Here is a 20624-nt window from a genome sequence, read left to right on the forward strand (position 1 = left end):
CACACTAGCAACCTTGAAGCTGAGTTCTATCAGCTTACCTGGACGTTAGGGGTCTGAAAATACTGCTCCACTGCTTGAGAAGTGGAATACATATTGGTGGGTATAATTCCAAGAGAAATCTCTGATAAAGTCATAAACAATGCTAAGGAACTCCAGCTGTGTGTCCATCAAATTCCCCTTTCATGCCAGACATGGAAATTTTTATTCTGTTAATTTTTTTCCCTTTGAAGTAAAGGCTTTTGTGTGCTTCCCCCCCCCCCTTAGCTTTATTGAAATATAATTGGCATATAACATTACATTAATGCTGACAAAGTAATGGTTTGGTACAGGTATATATCATGAAATGATTTCTACAAAAATGTTAGTTAAGATATCTGCCGCCTCATTTTTTCCTGACCTCAGCATGATCTTTAACAGCTGGGGGTGGGTGGCACATCAAGTTAAGCACTCACATTACAATGTGCAAGAACCTGACTTCAAGCCTCCCATTCCCACCTGCACAAGTGGTGAAGCACTGCTGTGAGTGTCTCTCTTTCTCTTTCTCTTTCTCTCTCTCTCTCTCTAGATTCCACTTCCTTCTCAACCTCTCTGTCGCTATCCAACAAAGAAAGAGAAAGTAAAACAAATTATCTATTTATCTTTAACAGTTTGCTACTATTATAAAACAAAATGATAACCACCTATCTTTAACTTGTGATTTTATTGTTGGGTTTCCATACATCTGATGGTCAGCTCTGGGTTGGGTAGGGATTCTCTTTCTTTTTTAAATATTTTATTTATTTATTCATGAAAATAGAAGGAAGGAGAGAGAAAGAACCAGACATCACTCTGGTACATGTGCTTCCAGGGATTGAACTCAGGACCTCATGCTTGAGAGTCCAATGCTTCATCCACTGCACCACCTCCTGGACCACTGGGTAGAGTTTCTTTTTCTTTTCTTTTTTTTTAAATTTTTTATTTATTAAAAGGAAACATTGACTAAACCACAGGATAAGAGGGGTACAACTTTACACAATTCCTACCACCAGATCTCTGTATCCCATCCCCTCCCCTGATAGCTTTCCTATTCTTTAACCTTCTAGAAGTATGGACCCAAGGTCATTGTGGGATGCAGAAGGTGGAAGGTCTGGCTTCTGTAATTGCTTCCCCACTGAACATGGGTGTTGGCAGGTCAATCCATACTCCCAGCCTGTCTCTCTCTTTCCCTAGTGGGGAAGGGCTCTGGGGAAGCAGAGTTCCAGAACACATTGGTGGGGTTGTCTGTCCAGGGAAGTCTGGTCAGCATCATGCTAGCATCTGGAACCTGATGCTTGAAAAGAGAGTTAACATACAAAGCCAAACAAATTGTTGACCAATCATGGACCTAAAGGCTGGAATAGTTCAGATGAAGAGTTGGGGTTTCCTCCGTTTTGTAGATAGCTAGTAGGCATATTTTAGTTATATTCCAAAGGGTCTGTGGCTAAACTAGTTTTTTTTCTTTTCTTTTTCTTTTTGCCCCTGAGCCTGAAATCTGATATGCCGGTGAATCCAAGTTATTGTCTGGGGAGATAATGTCATGGTTGGAAAAAGGGCCAGAAAGCTGGATCAGGGAAGAGAGTAGCTCTCTCATATGGGAAAGGGGTATAAATATTGTTGACTGTAAACCCCAATGATTTGATATGATCTGGGGCCCATAATCAGCTTAGGAGCCTATGTGACCTCTGATTCCTGTAGATCTGAGCTCACATTCTGTGGTCATAAGTAGGAATGTCCCAGGCTGCCCCAATATTGACCCATCTTCCTCAGGTGTAGCATAGAGTATGTTGTCCATCCTCCCTTCGGAGGGTGAAACATTCTCTACCATTGTTGATCCAAGTTGAAGGCAAGGTCCTATGGGGACCTATACAGGTGTCTATTATGTTATTCCTGATAGAAATGACCAGTAACAATGGAGAGAGGGATTTATTTGAGGTCTAGGTCCATCATGTCTGTTTGGGAATCTCAGGACTCCCTGCTTAGGGCCCCAGCTGATGGGGTGGATAGTAATTAAAGAGTCATCGTTAAAGTATGCCAGTCTCTTGCCCTTATTCAGCTCTTGTAGTGCTTACTTTGATAAGGTTAGCATTGGAGTGAGTGAGAGAACTTTAACAAGAAATAGGTGAGGAGGGTATCTAAGTCTAAGTAGACACTATTTCATTATGGACTTGATACTGACTCACTACAGACTATTGTATATTTTTGCTTTCAGGTATATATTTTGCCCTAATTTATGGATACATGTGAACATATGCTCTATCTTATGGGACCTGGTCTATATCTAGGTTTTGGGTCTTTGTTAGGAAGTGAACCTCCTGGAATGGAATTAGACAGTACTATGAAAGGAAAGGTCTCACCTGAGTAATAAGGGTGAAGGGTTGACATTCCATGCCTGAGGTCTCTGTACACAGTCTGAAGTGAAGCATGCTGAGGTGGTACTCATTGCATTGATTAGGTTGGGATCGGTGCATGCAATATCATTTGGTATGAATTAAGAGAAGCTTGCAGGAAAGTGAGCCCCACCCTAGAGGTTCTAGAACTGGGGAAAATATGGGCTCTACAGAGGAAGTGGGGGGGTTCCTGCTGTCTTAGGGTTTAAGAAGACAATTGATAGTTATTGCTATAATCACATTATTTGGCAATAGGGTTAACTTTGAAAAATCCCTTTGTTAGGATTTGCTGTATCATACACAACATCACCATAATTTATGTCCTTTGACATTATTTATATATAGCTGTGCCAACAGTTTCTTCTGTTCTCCGTGGTCTAAGTTTTTAAGAGAGTCAACATATCAAAGACTCAGTCTATGTTTTAAAAAGACTCAGTCTGTGGTCTGGGAGGTGGCGTAGTAATAAAGCTTTGGAATCTCAAGCATGAGGTCTGGAGTTTGATCCCTGGCAGCACATGCGTCAGAGTGATGTCTGGTTCTTTCTCTCTCCTCAGTCTGTGATTTAAAAAGGTTGAGACATTCAGTCAATTTTCCCCTTTCATATTAATTAAATAGTGATTTATATGACTACAAATTAATAGGAGTGTACATAAACACCATTCCCACCACCAAAAGACTGTGTCCCATCCCATCCCTCCCCCACCCCTGAATCTGAACATCCACCCTCACCCTCACCCCAGTGTTTTTACTTTGGTGCCCTACTCCATATTTAGTCAAATCCTGCTTTGATTTTTCCTTTCTGTTATTCTTTCTCAACTTTTGTTTATGAGTGGGATCATCCCATGTTCATCTTTATCTTTCTGACTTAGCTCACTTAACACAATTCCTTCTAGTTGCATCCAAGATGAGTCAGAGAAGGTCTGTTCATTGTTCTTAATAGCTGAGTATGGGTAGGGTTTCTCATGTGACTGTATTGACTTGGCCAGTATAACTGGACTGCCTTGGCTTGGAGGCAGATGATATTTCACCCTCCAGTAGGCTAGCTCAGGCTTATTCACATGGCAGAGGAATGTTCCAAACCAAAAGAGAATGCGAGACTTCCCAAGGCTCCAGCTCTCAAAAGAAGCAAGGATTGTAAAGAAAAGCATAATGTACTCACATTATATCACTTAGACTGGATGTGGTGTGGGTGTAAGACTAAAGCAAAGGACTCCAGGAGAAGGAAGGGCAAGGGTGGGATGGAGGGCTTTTTCAATCCAATCCATCCATTTATTTTCCAAGATAGAGACAACAAGTGAAGAGAACAACTTTTAAACCAAATCTGGGTTTCAGACAATTCAAGTAGGATAGTGTGGGTCCACTTGTAGCCCAAACTGATTGGTTATAGTGTGATCACATGACCAAAATCGGGCCAATGGCTCACTTTCCTGGGAGAAAGGGAGAAAGACCAAGGGATATTAGATGCCCAAGTTGCTTCCTTCAACCTAAGTGCTCCCAGCTCCAGCAGTGGAAATGCTGGCCACCTTTTTGTAATGTGAGTGGGATGTAGAGAAGGCCAATCCATGATGATAGAGACTTCTCAGAGAAGACTGCCCAGGTTACTGGAAGCCCTGCAGACTTTGGCTCTCCCTCTCCCGCTTACTGAGCCGTTCCTGCCACTCTGAGCCTGAGATTATGGGGAGACCCCCCACATCCCCCACATCCTCATAGTTCATTCCTGAGTGTGTTCATTTTAACTGAAAAGGAAAGGAGTTTAACCAAAATAGGGAAGTGTCTTCTGGTGAGAGAGTGGGGGTGGGGTAAAGAATTAATGAGGTTTTTTTTTTTTTTTTTTTTTTTTTTTTTGCTTATAACTCAAGAAGAAAGAACAAGATTCATTTTTCATCTAGAAAAAACTTACAGGGGCAAGGAATCTAGTGCAGTGGTAGTGCCTAAGTCTAGCATGCCAGAGGTCCCAGAGTCTTAGGTTTAGTCCCTGTCAGAGCTGAGTGAGCAGTGCTCTGGTCTTGGTCTCTGTCTCTCTTTTGGAAATAAATAAATCTTTTCTTTTTTAAGGAAAAAAGAAAAAGCTGATCAGTGGTCTCCTTGTTCAAGATACTGACACATTTTCAGCACCACCCTACAGCTGCATTTTGGGTTCAAAAGACTTTTGTAGTTGGCCTGGGAAGCAGATCACCATTTATAACATTGTTTCTATGGGAGACACATTCCAAGAACCAAACAATGAATTTAGTAAAGAATGTTGCCTTCCAGGAGGGATGAGCTGAACCGGCTGTAGCCTGGGGCTTGGCTGCCCATTAACCATTAGGTCTCCTTAGCATTTAGAGGGGACCTGAAGGGCTGAAGGGAGAGAATGGGGGTGGGGTGGGGGGGGTAGAAGGTGTGTTTAGAGCTAGGATATTCCCTGATGTCCAGTGCACTGACAGCCTCAGGAGGTCTGGGAAAGGCTGAGAGGGGGTGGTGAGAGGTGGACAAAGAAACTTGGCCTCCTTCGCATGGTTGTCACGTCTGCCAGTCCGCCAAGTGCATGGCGCCTTGCTAAGCTCCTGCTCAGCTCAGACCTTTTTAGGAATAAACCACTTTAGGGGAGGAGGAAAAAGAAAAATCCCACATCCTCTGCCTGGGGACTTAGGGTTCTCAAGGTGGGCCCCGGGGGGCGTGGCTGTCACAGTCAGGGGTGAGACCTCCTCCGTTTTGGAGAGGGCAGTGGAGGCCGCGGGAAGCCAGTTCATCTCCCCCTCACCTCAGCACCCCTACCCTTCCCTGCCTCCCCCACCCCACCCCAGCCCGGAAGAGGTGCTGGAAGCCCCAGCCAGGGCTAGCGGGCTAGGAAGGAGGGGACACGCTTCTCAGCATTGTCTGGGAGGGAGGGGACAGGCTCCGCCCCCTGGCGGGAGGGAGCGAGGGAGGGAGGGGAGGAAGAAAGGCGAGCGAAGGGGGGTGGAGGGGGAGATGGAGAGCTATAGAAAGACGGTGGGAGAGACAACCAGACGCAGGGCGAGTTGATAGAGGCGGGGAGGGGAGGAGGCAGCGGAGGGAGAGCCGGGAGGGCGGGGCGCCGGACCCCCAATCGCACGGCCCCGCTTGTCCTGCCGCGCTGGATTTGATCCCCGCCCGCCTGGCCGGGACCCCTTCGCTGCCAGGAGCAGACCCCCCCACCCTCTGCGCCCCCAGACTTTCCAACTCCACTGCTCCTCTGCACGCGCGATGCAGCCGGCTCGGGACGCAGGCAAGGCTCAGGGACGCGGGCGTGGGCGCGGGTGGCTGGTGCCAGGCCGTGCTCCCCACTCCGGGTCTCTCCTCCCTCCACACCCAGTTTCCCCGCGGTGTCCCCAGCCAGGTCCAGGTCAGCCCCCTATCCCCTGCGGGCTCTGGTCTCCCTGGTCCGTGGCACGGGGGAGATGGGTGTGTGCTCTGCATGCGGCCTTGGGAAGCGGGGGAACAAGGGGAGGGCCCCCGCCCGCTAATTGTCGAGGGAGAAAGTTGTGTCTCCACGCAGTCTCCCACCCTGGAGGGTCCTTCCTCCTCCTCGTGCCCAAGGCGGCGGTGGGAAGGCGTCCCCGCTCGGTCCCCAGGGCCCAGGGCACAGCCTGGCGACGTGGGAGAGCGCAGCAGGTGCAGGAGGGCAGGCCCGGCAGCTGGGTGGGGAATATCCAACCCTTCTCGCCCCTGGACTGTTAGCAGAGCAGGTCCGAACTCCAGCTCAAGGAGCGTGCAAGGTGTGCGGGTGTGTGGTGTGTGTGTGTGTGTGTGTGTGTTGGGGGGGGTACCGATCCTAGAGACGCTTTTCCCCCATCTATCTCCCAACCAGACACCGAGCCCCGCTTGTGCTCTTTTTGGAGACCCTGAAGAGGCTGGCAGGTGCCCAGAGAGAACTGCTACTTCTGCTTTTTGAGCGCCTCCTTTGCACTCAGCTCTGAAGCCGCGAGGTCCCCGCGGGCCGCAGGGGGGTGGGGGGCGTGGCGACCTGCCCAGGCTTCCTCCTAACGCGGGCGCTGCGGGTCCCGGGCGGTTCTCTGGACTCTGGGCAGCTGAACTTTAAGATTTCTCAGTTGCTTTATCTTACAATTTGCCCCCAGGCGTTCGGCATCCGGGGCGCTAGACCGTGTCTCTCCCTGAGGACAGAGGGTGTTTATAGTAAGAGATCGCCGCCACTTTTATGGTAAGTCCCAGACATTCGATGAATGAAGTTAGGAACCCATGAGCTATCTGACACACAAAACTTGACTCCTGCCACAGCTGACCTTGCTACAATGGGCGGAAAGGATTAGAAACAATTCTTTTAAACAGCTACTAGACAGAAGCAGGGGTTTGCTTGCTTCCTAGAGCATCTAGAGGAGGAATCTGGATTGACTTTATTTTATTAATCCATCTACATTTACTTGCTGAATTTTTTTTTATTGCATGTGGGTTGAAGAATTAAAGACACTTCTTGGGGGGCGGAGGGTGGGCGGTGGCACAATGGGTTAAGCACACAGTGCTAAGCGAAAGGACCTGCTCAAGGATACCAGTTCCCCAGCTCCCCAACAGCAGGGAAGTCACTGACAGTGAAACATGTCTACAGGTGGCTCACTGTCTCTCCCCGTCTCTATCCTCTCCTCCCCTCTCAATTTCTCTTTGTCCTATCTGGGGAAAATAACCAGGAGGAGCAGTGGATTTGTAGTGCTGGCACAGAGCCCCAGTATAACCCTGGAGGAAAAAAAAAAGACACTTTAAAAACTATTTTTTAACGGTTTTGTTAATGTCTTCTTTTTAAAATAAATAAGTAAATAAATAGATAAATAAATTAAATAAAACTATTTTTAAATTAAAATATATCTATTTGCTTTTATTTGATTGAGCAGAGAGAAACTGGGAAGGAAGTGGGGGAAAGAGAGACCTGCAGCACAACTTCACTTCTCATGAACATGCCTCCCTTTCTGCATTGTAGATGGGAACCAGGGGTTTGAACCCTGGTCCTTACACATGGTAATCTGTGCACTCAACCAGCTGTGCCACTACCTGACCCTGACACTTCTGATCACTAAAATATATTGGTTTGTTTAAGAACCACTCATAAAATTAAGTCCAAATGCAGTGTATAGGGGACCAAGTGTTGGCTGGATCTGGGACTTTGGTCATCTGGGATCAAAGGCCTTAGAATGGGACCCTGAATGCACCTGCTCTTTTTTCTCCTTTGATGGGTCAGTTCTCCACTGAGCAATGTGCTGGCTTGCCCAGGACCTTACAGCTAGTCTTTGGTTTTGCTTTGATCTATTGATCTATTTCCTGGCTCCTGAAACCAAGCTCTGTGCCTGCCTGCTGTGCATGAGCTGCTTAGCAATGGTCCAGAGAGTTGGCTGGGGTGCCAGGGACCTCACATCTTGGTAGCTTTGCTCCAGTGCCAAAGGCTGGACTATCGAAAGGGGTCCTGTCACCAAAGCACAAAAGAACCTTGGTCTGGCTATTTCTTTCAGTCTTTTCTAGGTTATTCTAGGGTACTTTGGTAGAAAGTGTCCTCACTGGAAGTGGAGCATAGAGGTAGAACTGGATTGCCAGAAAGTCTCTCAGAATGTCTAGGAGAGGCTGGGAAATGGAGTGGGTGATCTCAGGAGTAGTTGGGAATTTGCTTGTTCCTCCTCTTTTCCAGAATGAGAAACTGGGTCAGCTCAGTAGGATGTTCAGAGTGGAACAAGAAGTCAAGTCTGTCTTCAAGGTATAAGTTGCACAGAGCTGCTTCAACTGAGTTCACTAACTTAGGGTAGCAGGCCTCTCCTGCCACCTTCACAATACAGTCCAGTTATTTACCCCAGTGAAACACTGTCCTATTTAAGTGCCTCTGCCTCTCCAAAAGAATTTTAATTGGGGGGGGGCTGGATGGTGGCACACTTGGTTGAGTGTACATGGACTCAATGTGTGAGGACTCAGGTTCAAAGCCCTGGTCCCCACCTCTAGAGATGAAAGCTTCACAAGCAGTGAAGCAGTGATGCAGGCTTGTCTCTCTCTTTCTCTCTTAATCTACCCCTTCCTTCTCACTTTCTTTCTATATATTCAGTACATAGTAAAAAATAAATAAAATTAGTTAAGAAAAAAGACTTTAAAATTAGTCTTTAAAGTAGATAAGTTGTCATATACCCATGATTACAACTTGGGTATTTAACCTGCTTGTGCTTCTCAGGGAGGCAGTGACTGTGGGAGGAGGAATGGAGGATGGAGCAGGAAGCAACAGTAAATAGGAACATCCTCCAGGTTGGCTGGGCAGCCAAAGGGTCATTTTTAATCATCCCTAGAATGACTGATTCAATCCTGTAATCACAGGTTGATGCTAGGGATATGAGCTTGAGGTTGCAGCATCTCTGCCCCAGGCAGCTGTGGCTGAACCAGAGGGAAACCTCTCAGAAAAAAAGGGGAGTGGAAAGCACTTGTTTAATCTCCATGGTAAGAACAAAGTGGTTTAGAAGGACTTTTTCTGTTCTTTCCATCACTCTCCGCTCCCTTTCCATTTGTACTTGAACCCTTGTCTTGGGAACTTCTGGGAGGAGCCAACTGAAGATAAGCTTTACTCTACAGTTAACAAGTCATTAAAAAACTCTCAGTTCTAGTTTCCTCAACCTTAAAATGATAGGTATATGACAGTACTATGTGCTCAGTAGTGGTTCTTGTGCACAGCAAATTTTTGTGGCAGGACTTTCTGCCTCAATGATTAATGAGAAGAAGCTACGGTGGGTTTAAGTGTAGTACAGTGGACCATGAAGAGTTATAATGTTTTGAATGGAGAGGCTGCTCTTAGGTTAAGCGAAAAGACTAAAGTCCCCTTCTCATAGCTTTCACATTTTGGCTGTGACCACTGATGTGCAGATAAACATTTACTTTCCAGGGGAAATAAAACATAACTCCTCCTTTTTTTTTAAAAGGAGTTGTCTAATCATGGTTATTTTATTTTATTTTATTTTATTTTATTTTATTTTATTTTATTTTATTTTATTTTATTTTATTACCAGAGCACTGCTCAGCTCTGGATTATGGTGGAACTGGGGATTGAACCAGGGACTTTTGGTGCCTCATGCATGAAGGTGCATTTACATAACCATTATGCTGTCTCCCCAGCCCTGTGTTTATTGATTTCTGCAGCCTAAATGTTCTTGTCATGACTGATTTCAAGCTGCCACTATGAGGTTATACACACTGAGTTGGAAATAGATGAATTCTGTGTAAACTAATAGGAACCAGCTCCAGCACATTTCTGACCACAACTGAGCTGGAATGTGGTCTGCTATTTTTTCCTCTGTGTCTTTTAAATTGAGAGAAACCAGAACACTGCTCCAGCATTTCTTGTGCCAGGGATCAAACCCAAGGCTTCATGCTCACGAGGCATGTGCTTGAATACTAAGACACCTCCTCGATCCTCAGTTATTTCTAATACTGTCCATTAGGAAGGAGAATAAAACCCATGTTTAGAGGGGGATGAGCAGTAGCGCAATGGGATAAGCACACATGGTGTGAATGAAGCACAAGGACCGGCATAAGGATCCCAGTTGGATCTCCCCACCTTCAGGGATGTCACTTCACAAGCAGTAAAGCAGGTCTGCAGGTGTCTATCTTTCTCTCCCCTTCTCTGTCTTCCCTTCCTCTCTTGCTTTCTCTCTATCCAACAATAACAACAACAACAGACAAACAAAATGGGAAAAATGGTCACCAGGAGCACTGGATTCCTAGCAACAGCACTGAGTCCCAGTCATAACTCTGGAAGCAAAAAAAAAAAAAAAAAGTGCACTCAGTGTCCAAAACTTGGTGTATGTTCAAGCTCTGCCTTTTTTTCCCCCCTCTTTCTTTTTTATTTTTTTATTTTTATTTATAAAAAGGAAACAATGGGGGCTTGGGCTGTAGCGCAGCGGGTTAAGCACATGTGGTGCAAAGCTCAAGGACTGGCAAGAGGATCCCAGTTCGAGCTCCTGGCTCCCCACCTGCAGGGGAGTTGCTTTACAGGCGGTGAAGCAGGTCTGCAGGTGTCTGTCTTTCTCTCCTCCTCTCTGTCTTCCCCTCTTCTCTCCATTTCTCTCTGTCCTATCCAACAACGACGACATCAACAACAATAACTACAACAAAAATAAAAACAAGGGCAACAAAAAGGAAATAAAATAAAAAAAATTAATAAAAAAAAGGAAACAATGACAAAAAAACATAGGATAAGAGGGGTACAACTCCACACAATTTCCACCATCAGAACTCTGTATCCCATCCCCTCTCCTGATAGCTTTCCTATTCTTTAACCCTCTGGGAGTATGGACTCAAGGTCATTGTGGGATGCAGAAGTTGGAAGGTCTGGCTTCTGTAATTGCTTCCCCGCTGAACATAGGCATTGACAGGTTGATCCACACTTCCAGCCTGTCTCTCTCTTTTCCTAGTGGGGTGGGGTTCTGGGGAAGCAGGGCTCCAGGACACATTGGTGGGGTCGTCTGCCCAGGGAAGTCCGGTTGGCATCATGTTAGCATCTGGAACCTGGTGGCTGAAAAAAAGAGTTAACATATACAGCCAAACAAATTGTTGACTAATCATGAACCTAAAGGCTGGAATAGTTCAGATGAAGAGTTGGGGGGGGGTCTCCATTGTGTAGACAGTTAGTAGACCTATTTTAGTTATATTCCAAAGAGCCCATGACTATACTGGTTTTTTTTTTTTTTTTTTTTTTTTTTATTCTTGAACCTGACATCTGATGTGCAGGTGGATCTAAGTTATTGTCTGGGGAGATGATGTCATGGCTGGAAAAAGGATCAGGAATCTGGATCGGGGAAGAGAGTAGCTCCCAAATATGGGAAAGTTGTATAAATAGTGTTGACTATAAACCCCATTGATTTGATCTGATCTGGGGCCCATATTCAGTCAAGCTCTGTCTTTAAACAACTGCTTAAATCATGGTGTATGAGGTTCATTTAAAGATTGCTGGTCTTTTACGTCCTCATGCTGGTTTGCTGACATACTTGTAGGTGTTTTGCATCTCAATTTCTCTTTCTACAAGGGTATGTGTTAGATGATTCTACAAGCCCTTCTAACTCTGGGCACCTCTAGGCAGAGCTTATTGTGTTCTCTTTCTGTCTACATATAAACTAAACCTTTAACAACAGCAAAAATGTTTTATGTGATCACTCTTTGGTTGCCCATCAAGGAATGCCGGCCACTCTAGAGTTTTATTGTCGTGTTTGCTGCTGGCACACGGGGATTCAGCAGACATTAACCCAGGAATGATCTTCCTTTCCTGTGTGGTACCGATTTCACTTCATGACACAGTTACAATATGTCCCCAGAGGAGGCCTCAGGGCTAGGGAAGGAGGAACTGATTTATTTCAAAAGAACAGTTCCCGCTTTGCTGAACTTTCATGCCATGGTGCAGCTACCCAAGGAGAATCTGAAAGAAGTGTAAATAGAGAAAGAGACTTTTACATGACAGAACCCAACATCCTTGCTGTGGCTTTACCCATAATATTCTGTTGACAATCACCCCTAGGGATTCCCTTACTCAGAAATTCCACTCATAGGAATTCTTATCCTAGAAATGTAATTGAACAGGTGCAGAAAAAGTATGAGGGGTGTCTCTTGCAACATTACTTATAATAGTACTCAAAATAGAGATTGAGTGCCAACAAAATAAAGTAGTTAATTATAATATAACTCAGCATTGGAATACCGTATGGCTACAAAAATGCAGGAGATATAATTTGATAAGCCATAGTTGATGAGAAGGAAGTTGAGAGGGGAAGGGAGATTGAGAAGGAGGGAGAAAGATAGATACCTACAGACTGGCTTCACAGCTCAAGAGGTGTTCCCCACTGCAGGTGGGGAGGGGGTGGGGGCTAGAACTCAGGTCTTTTCATATGATAATGTGTAAGCTCAACAGGGTGCCCCACTGTCCAGCTCTTGGGGATACACTCTTAATCCACAACTGTAGCATTGCATATATTCTCAGTGCTATATGACCACCACCACTATCAATTTCTAGAACTTTTCCATCATCACAGCAACTCAGTATCAGCTAAGTATTGATTCCCCATTCCCCCCTCCCTCCAGTTTCTGGTGATTTCTATCTATTTGCTGTGATTATCAATTTGCTTATTTTGCATACGTCATAGAAATAGAGTTGCTTAGTAATTGATCATTTTGCTTATCTAGATGTTTAAAATTTCAAAGTTGGGGAAAGAGAAAGCTCTGGGAAAGAGCTGTGGTATTTGGTGTTTGGTGGTTTCATTTCAGGTTGGACTGCGGAATGTCTCTTGTTCCACCACCATCACTTGGGATGGGGATCATGGTCAGACTTTCTAGCAGGATGTAGGTGGGTGGCCAGTGGTTGAGAAGGGTTGGCTACAGTGTGGCTGACTGGTTTCTGGCAGCTGGATGACTATCCCCAAGCCTCTTCCTGCTGAATCGTCCCACTTCAGGGGGTCTCTGTGTGTGGTGGTGGGTTTAAGAGGTGCACTTTGGAATTGCTGTGCCTCAGACCTAATGGCTGCCTGCAGTGAGGGAGGTCTCAACTAGATGGAAGTGGGAAGTGGGTTCTTGAGACTCAGAGTGAGAAATAGAGCCTCATTCTTTCTACTTTAAGCATCTTTCATGTGTTCCAGGCCCTGTAGGTTGTCTTGACCTGCTAAATACCCACAAGACTGTTGAATATTGTTTTTCTGGGCAGGTCACTCTGGCTGGATTCAGGGAAATTTAGTTGATGGGCCTCATGAGATCCCAAGGGATACTTACTAAACTTGGCCAACTCCTTCTGTGGTGAGGGATGGAACCCTTGGACAACTGGTGCTCTCTTCCTTAAGTTTCATGTAGTGTCTGACAGGTGATGACACAGATACTTGAGAAAAGGATTGCTCTCTTGTGTATGTGACAGGATAACTGGTGACATGGCTTAATGGGTTGGGGGCCAAGGGAGGTGGTATGTGAGCATCAGGTCAAAGCTGAATGGAAGAACAGAATGCTTCCTAATCCTAAGAGGCAGGAAACCAGGCTGTCAGCTTCTAGTCAGGGGTCACAGGAGTGTGTCAAGTTTCTCTATGATGAATTCTCTGAGGAAAATGCCTTAAGCTCTTCAAGTGAGGTCCCAGAAGAGCCCTCAGTGAGTTGATGAGAGAATAGAGGACTGGGAAGGGCAGATGTATCACTGGGCTCTCTAGACGGTTCTTTATCAAGCTCTTCTGTCTTCTGTTTGCCTTGCAAGAGACTGTATTTTTACTTCAACAGTTTTTTTTTTTTTTCTTTTTACTTTACAACAGTTAGGAAAGTGTAAAGATTTTACAGAAGCCATTTTGAGAAGTACTGTTCCTCCTGGGACTGATTTTCTGTGGGATTAGTCAGCTAGTTGCAGAGAAGAAGAGGGTAGTTTCATAGAAAATTTCCCCTTAGCCTCCTGAAAATGTTCTGGAAACCCCCGTAGAAATCGTCTCTTCTGGTACTCGGAAGGACCCCAAGTTCTCTATTCTAGTGTGTGAGGGTGAATTCTCTCACATGTGTTAGGAGTGCAGGAGGCTGAAGGGAGGGTGAATGCTAATGCCTCACCCCTCAGGGGAGGGCTCACCTCACTCTGGGTCCTTCTCTACTGCTTCTAAGTGCAAGGGTGAGTGATCCTGGCTTTCGGGCTTCTATTCCTGGCTTAAGGTAGCATGAAGAGAAAACCCCAAAATATTTACATGCAGAACTAAGAGACTCAGCCTATAGCACCAAAAAAGGAAGAACTGCTGGTGGGGGTTCCCTTTAGGAAGGGGATGTGAGGTCATAAATGAGTCTCAGAGAGTTTACTCAGTAAACAGGAAGTGTGGCCTGCAAAGAAACCTGTGCTTAAAGGAAACAGGCCTGGAGTCACCTCCTCACCTGTATGTCTTCACTGAGCTGAGACACTCTCCAAGGCCCTGTGTGTGGAGGGTGGAAGGGGTTGGAGGGATGAGGGTTCACAGTGAAACAGCCTTGGGCTCTTCCTGAGGGATGAGGTGCCACTTAAATCCCATGATTATAGGGTTGGAGGAAAGCTGATTTATCCTTCCTCAGGTAGAACATTAAAACCCCGTATAAAATAACCCTCAGCTTTGAGAAATGCAGGTCAAGAAGTGCTTGATCTTACTTGCCTTATCAGGGCTGGCATTGCTTCACCAACTTTCCACTCTACTCTTGAACCAACTTCGTCACACACAGTTCCCATTTTGTTGAGTTTTAGTCCATGGTGGCATAATGGGGTGCATCTTGGCAGAGCCCATCTGGCCAAAGGTGACAAAGCTGTTATTTTAGAGAAGCCAATGTGGCCAGACCTTTCTCCAGGCAGTCTGTAGGTACTGGTTACTCTTTTTCTCTCTCCCCTTACTTGTCCATACATATACATTTACACACCCTACACATTTTCATATATATACAGTTTTTCGGCCTGAAATGTTTACTTACTTTATTATTTATTTAGTTAGTTAACAGAGAGAAATTGAGAGAGAAGGAAGATAAAAGAGAGGGAGAGAGGGGGGATCAGGTGGTGACACACCCAGTTAGGTCTACCTAGCAGTATGAGCAGAGAACTACATAAAGACCCAGTCTGCCTGCCGCTGGGACACAGGTCTGCAGGTGTCTTGTCTTTCTCTTTCTCTATATTCCCCTCCCTTCTTAGTTTCTCTCTGTCTTATCGAATAAAAAATAAAAAAATAAAAAGAAAAAAAATGGCCTCTGGGAGCAGTAGATTCATAATGCTGACACCAAGCCCCAGGGATAACCTTGGTAGCAAAATAAATAAATAAATAAATAAATAAATAAATGAGTGAGATAGAGAGACACCTGCAGCACTGTTTCACTGTTTGTGAAGCTTCCCCCTTGCAAGTGGGGCCAGAGGCTTCAACCAGGCTACTTGAGCACTGTAATGTGTGTACTGAACCAGATGCACCACTGCCCGGACCCATAATTTTTAAAATTTACTTTTAAATTGAGATTTGAATGACTTTAAGCTTTTACTACTTTTATGCTTTCTTTTTTATTTTAATTTTTTTATTATCTTTATTTATTTGACAGAGACAGCTAGAAATCAAGAAGGAAGGAGATGATAGAGAGGGAGAGAGACAGAGAGACACCTACAGCACTGCTTTACCACTTACAAAGCTTGTGTATTGTAACAACCAGGCGCACCACTGCCCAGCTCCTATGTCTCCTTTTGATTTACTCTGACATCCTAGTTTTGTGATATGAGGCTGAGGACCATGGGTTTCTTTCGAAACATCTATCTAGAAGGCCAAATCTCCAGCTGGGGAGACAGCATAATGGTTAGGCAAAAGATTCTCATGTCTGAGGCGCTGAGGGGCCAGATTAAATTCCCAGCACTACCATAAGCCAGAGCTGAGCAGTGCTCTGGTCTCTTTCTATCTTTGTATCTCTCTCATTAAAATAAATAAATAATTAAAAATACATCTTAAAAAGAGGATACCAGGGGCCATGTGGTGGTACACCTGGTTATACACACATATTACCATAAGCAAGGACCTGAGTTTGAGTCCCTAAGCCCCACCTACAGGGCGAACCTTCATAAGCAGTGAAGCAAATACTGCCACGTGTCTTTCTGTCTCTTTCCTTCTGTATCTCCACCTCCTCTCTCAATTTCTGTCCTATCAGATTAAGAAAAAAAAAAAAGGCTGGGGGAATGGCAGCCAGCCAGCAGTGGTGTGTTCATTGTACAGGTACTGAGCCCCAGTGGCAATAAGATAAATAATAATAACAATGACATTCATAATATCCAGCTTTTATTAAAAAAGAAAGAAAGGGGCAAGGTGGTGTCACATCTGGTTGAATGCAAAAGATCCCAGGTTCAAACCCCCAGTCCCCACGTACAAGGGGAACGTTTTATGAGTGGTGAAGCAGAGCTACAGGTGCTTCTTGTTCTCTCTCCATTTCTATATTCTCCTTCCTTTTTGATTTCTCACTGTCCAATAAATAAATAGATAAAATAGAATAAATCTTAAAGTAATCAAATTAATTTTAAAAAGATTAAAACTTATGAACGCTGGCAGGATTTCCCTATAAACAAGCCTTTCCTGTGAGGAGATTGTGTGGGTGGATCCGAGGGGTGGTTTTTCAGGTCACTCACCTGGGTCCCCACCCACTGATGTGGAAGTAGAGGGCTGACTTTTCCTTCAGGCTCCCAGGACCATTTCCTCAGGGTAATTCAGCTGTGTGTGTGTAAGTCAGAGCAGGAAGGGCTAGCTTTGGGACCCCAGTTGATATTGGAGAGAGCAGGAGCTTTGTTGTAATTTGTCATTTTCAGTTCCCACAGACTTTTTCTGGGGGTGGAGACAGGCAGTTTGTGGGATTGTGAGTGTGAGGAATAGCTTGTTCCTTAGATAAGAGGGTGGCTGATTGAGGGTCAGTGGCTCACTGACATTACAGGTGTCTAGGTTCCTAGACAAGGTGTCCATCCTTGGCCCCTGCAAGGGTTAAGGTCTTTTACTGCAGCATGTCCTCTGTCCTGGTCCCTCCCTAGATGCTCCTTCACAGCCTGACTTCCCCACAGCACCCAAGCCTTCTGTGAGGGCAGCTGAAGCCATTCTTGCATGGAGCCCCTCATATCCAGCTTAGCCGAGGCATCATAGGAGACAGGTGTCATGCCATCTCTGTGACCTGAAACAATTATTTAGCCTCTGTGACCTGCTGTTCACTGTACCTTCTGTACAGTGGTAGAAATAAAGCCTTCTCCATGAATTTCTTAAGGAAAAAGATAAAATTTCTAGATAAAGTTGTCAGAATCCCATGGGGGCTTGTTAGGGATTCTCAGACCCCACTTGAGAAACTCTGATTCAGAAACTGTGTTTAGTGAGCTCTGAAGTCTGTGTTGGGTGAGCCTGCTAGAGGATTCTGATACACAAATGTGAGACTCGCTTTTAAAAAAAATGATTGGATCAGTTGGTTTTTATCTGATAACTCTTTCTACCCCTTTACATTTTTATCCTTTTTTTCCCCATCAGAGTTATATCTGGGTTTCAATGCCTGTACAACTCTGCTATTCCCAGTAGCATTTTAAAAAAAATTTTTGATATAAGAGAGGGAGGACAGAGAAGGACACAGAGAATTAGAGATATCTGCAGCACTGCTCCACTGCTTGTGAAACTGTATGTCCCCCCTCCCCCTGCAAGTGGGATTGGGGACTTGAACCCAGGTTCAATTTATAATGAATGATCCATTATAAGTTATAATGAATGATCCATTACCAGATCCCCTCTTCCTTCTTCTTCATACCAAGAGAAGCTGTAGTAAACAAAGACTGTCTTGGGTTTGGAATGCAGCTCCTTTCCTTCTTGGCAGCATGTCTTTGGGTGAGTTTCTCTCCCTCCCTCTCTCTCTCTCTCTCTCTCTCTCTCTCTCTCTCTTCTCTCTTCTTCTCTCTCTTTCCTTCCTCCCCTCCCTCCCTCTCTTTCTCTCTTTCAAAGATTGAGAAAAGCCATAGCACTCAGATTTCCTTCGATGTGGCAGGGGCCAGGTTCAAACCTGGGTGGCACACACATACTTTGCTTCTTTGTGGCTCAACTGCTTCATCTGCAAAATGAGGTTATGAAGGTTTCTTTCTTCCTGAAGTTGTGGGCATTAAATAAGTCAAAACTAGCAACAGCTACCATGTAGAAAGCTTACATTTGTGGTAGCTATCTATTAGTCATATTTGCAGTTTCACTGTTAGCATAACAAGATTGTGATGCTCTGTTCTTATATGGGGGGAGAATGAGTTTTGAGGGTCTCCTGTGACTGATCTTCCCTTTTTTAATCCTCCTCTAAGTGCCACCCCATCCAGGCAGGAAAAGCCACTCTCTTCCCAAAATACCTTTCCTCATTCTCCCCTGACTCTTAGCATTCTTCTTAGGGGAAGGGAAACACAAAACCTTTTACTTACAGTCAAATGTAAAGCTGAGAAAGTGGAGAACATTCTTGAGTGCACTTGACCTAAGTCTCTCCTTGGTGGTATTTGGTGTTGGATCTCTTTCTGAGCAGAAAGGAGACCCTGTGGGTGGGCCCCTGGGGGTCTGGACAGCAGGGAGGAAAAGGAGGTGGAGGAGATACATTATGGCAAGGGAGCATTAGGGCTAACATGTCCCAGAGTGGACCAGGCCCTGGCTAATGAGCAGGCCCATTCTTGCATAGCACCCACAGGGGAAGGCTGGTGCACCATTTCCTGGTGGGGCAGTCTGAGGCTAAGGTTCAGAAACCATGGGGCAGAGTCTCTTGTAATCTCTACATCTTGGCAGAGTCCCAGGTTGCAGCTCAAGTCTCTTTCCTCCCGGGGCATAAGAGGGCTGGAGTTTCCTGTTTGCCATGAACTCTTCTTCCTGTCCCAATACTACAGCGCCGAAGGACAGGGGACTTTGCACTGTCTCCATCGCTGCTTGGTTACAAACCAGAGTTCTTGGGAACCTGGGCAGAGTCTGTAGTAGGTAGCACTGTGTCTGGTAACTTTCTTCTCTAACCCAGAAACTCCAGAGCATTCCCAGAGAGAAGGGCAGGGCTCAGAGAAGAGGTGGGGACAGGCCCCAAAATGAGAAGCTGTGGTGTCCAGGGAGTATTTCTGTTCCTTTTGCATCTGGGGCCAGGCCTGGCTTCCCAGATTCTGTGGGGATAGTGCTTCATAAGTATTAGTAACAGGGGAGGAGTGCTAAAAACCCAGCTTTTAGAAAATGCCACCTTACATACCTGGTTAAGAGCACCTGCTACTATGCACAAGAAACCCCTGCTCCCCATCTGCAGGGGCTGCTTCATGAATGGTGAAGCAGGTTTACAGGTGTCTATGTTTCTCTACCCCTCTCTATCTCCCCTCCCCTCTCAATTTCTCTCTGTCCTGTAAAAAAAAAAAAAAAAAAAGGCGGCCAGGAGCAGTGGATTCATAGTGCCAGCACTGAGCCCCAGCAATAATCCTGGTGGCAAAAAAAAAGGGGTGGGGGAAGAAAAAGAAAATAAGAAAATGCCACTCTATCCACTCTTTTTAAAAAGTAATATTTTATTTATTTATTGGATGGAGAAATTGAGAATGAAGGGGAAGATAGTGAGGAAGACACAGAGAGAGATACCTGCAGCTTTGCTTCACCGCTTGTAAACCAGGGGGTTGAACCCAGGTTCTTACACATTGTTACATATATGCTCAAGTTGGTGCTCCCTCACCCAGCCCCTGCCTTGTCCATTCTTAAAGGGCAGCTTTGAGATGTGTTAGGGAGTACCCTCAGTCTTCACAGTTCTATCCCTTTCAGATACCAAGGTGGGGGGGGGGGGTCTTCAATCCAGGTCATTCCTTGGCTTGATCTGAAGAGTCTTCTAGATGCCCAGATCTAACCCTGAGACTCATGCATGCATGTCCTATGCTCTACTGCTGAGTCAGCTCCCTGGCTGCTAAGATAATTTCTTAAGTGATTTTCTTGTTTTAAAATTTTTATTTATTTATTGAATAGAGACAGAGAAATCAAGAGGGGAGGGGAAGATAAAGAGGGAGACAGAGAAGAGAGACACCTGCAACACTGCTTCACTGTTTGTGAAGTTTCCTTCTGCAGGCAGGGTGTTCTCTGGGTTCCCTGACTGACAGAACTGAGGGTCCCAGGACTTGGAGGGAAGCAGGAGCTGGGCAGGAAGAGAGAATCTGCTTTTGGCTGGACTCTGGATGACATTTCCCACTTCTTGGAGCTTTTTGAAAATCTGAGGCTTGTACTGATCACAGGAAGCTGATCCTTGTGGATTCCAAGAGCCAGGACAGCCCCTTATTTATTCTAGGCCTCCTGTGAGAGGCTGGAAACACTTGTGAGCTGTGTGTGTGTGTGTGTGTGTGTGTGTGTGTGTGTGTGTGTAGTGGGGGATGTGATGTGAAAGGGAGAGGAAGGGATCCTTTGTCCAACAACTACAGGGTTTGTAACTAATTCGAGCCAGGAATGTCTTCCCCACTTCTGCAGCTGCAGCTCTCCCTGTACCAGGTGGATAGGCCCTGCAGGCAGTGGTTTTTCCCAGGAGGGTGGGTGGGAGAGACAGAGCCAGGGCTGCCTCAGCTAGCATCCATCCAGATTCCCTCTACTGAGCAGGCATTAAGGTGTGGACTAACTACGTCTTAGGTGCTACTTTGTCCTGAGAATTACTCTTGTGGAGAAATGCTGGGAAGCTCACTCCCTCCTCCATGGGTGGACCTCAGCCAATGACAGATGGGTACTGGGTTACAGAGGCCTGGCCTACCTGTCTCAAGGTGAGGTGACACTATTGCCCTGGGATTGGGCTTTG

At 45.5% G+C, this 20624-nt stretch overlaps 1 protein-coding gene across 1 annotated transcript in view; it reads left to right on the forward strand.

The window, feature by feature from the left end:
* The first annotated feature begins 5139 nt into the window (after positions 1-5139).
* RASSF2 (Ras association domain family member 2) overlaps positions 5140-20624 on the forward strand; it is a 58500-nt gene continuing 43015 nt past the window's right edge. The window contains exons 1-2 of the mRNA XM_007539558.3: positions 5140-5634; positions 6485-6567. The gene's annotated coding sequence lies outside the window, so the exon portion shown is untranslated. The remainder of the gene's footprint in view (positions 5635-6484; positions 6568-20624) is intronic.

Source organism: Erinaceus europaeus, chromosome 1 (genome assembly GCF_950295315.1).
Source record: "Erinaceus europaeus chromosome 1, mEriEur2.1, whole genome shotgun sequence".
NCBI lineage: Eukaryota > Metazoa > Chordata > Mammalia > Eulipotyphla > Erinaceidae > Erinaceus > Erinaceus europaeus.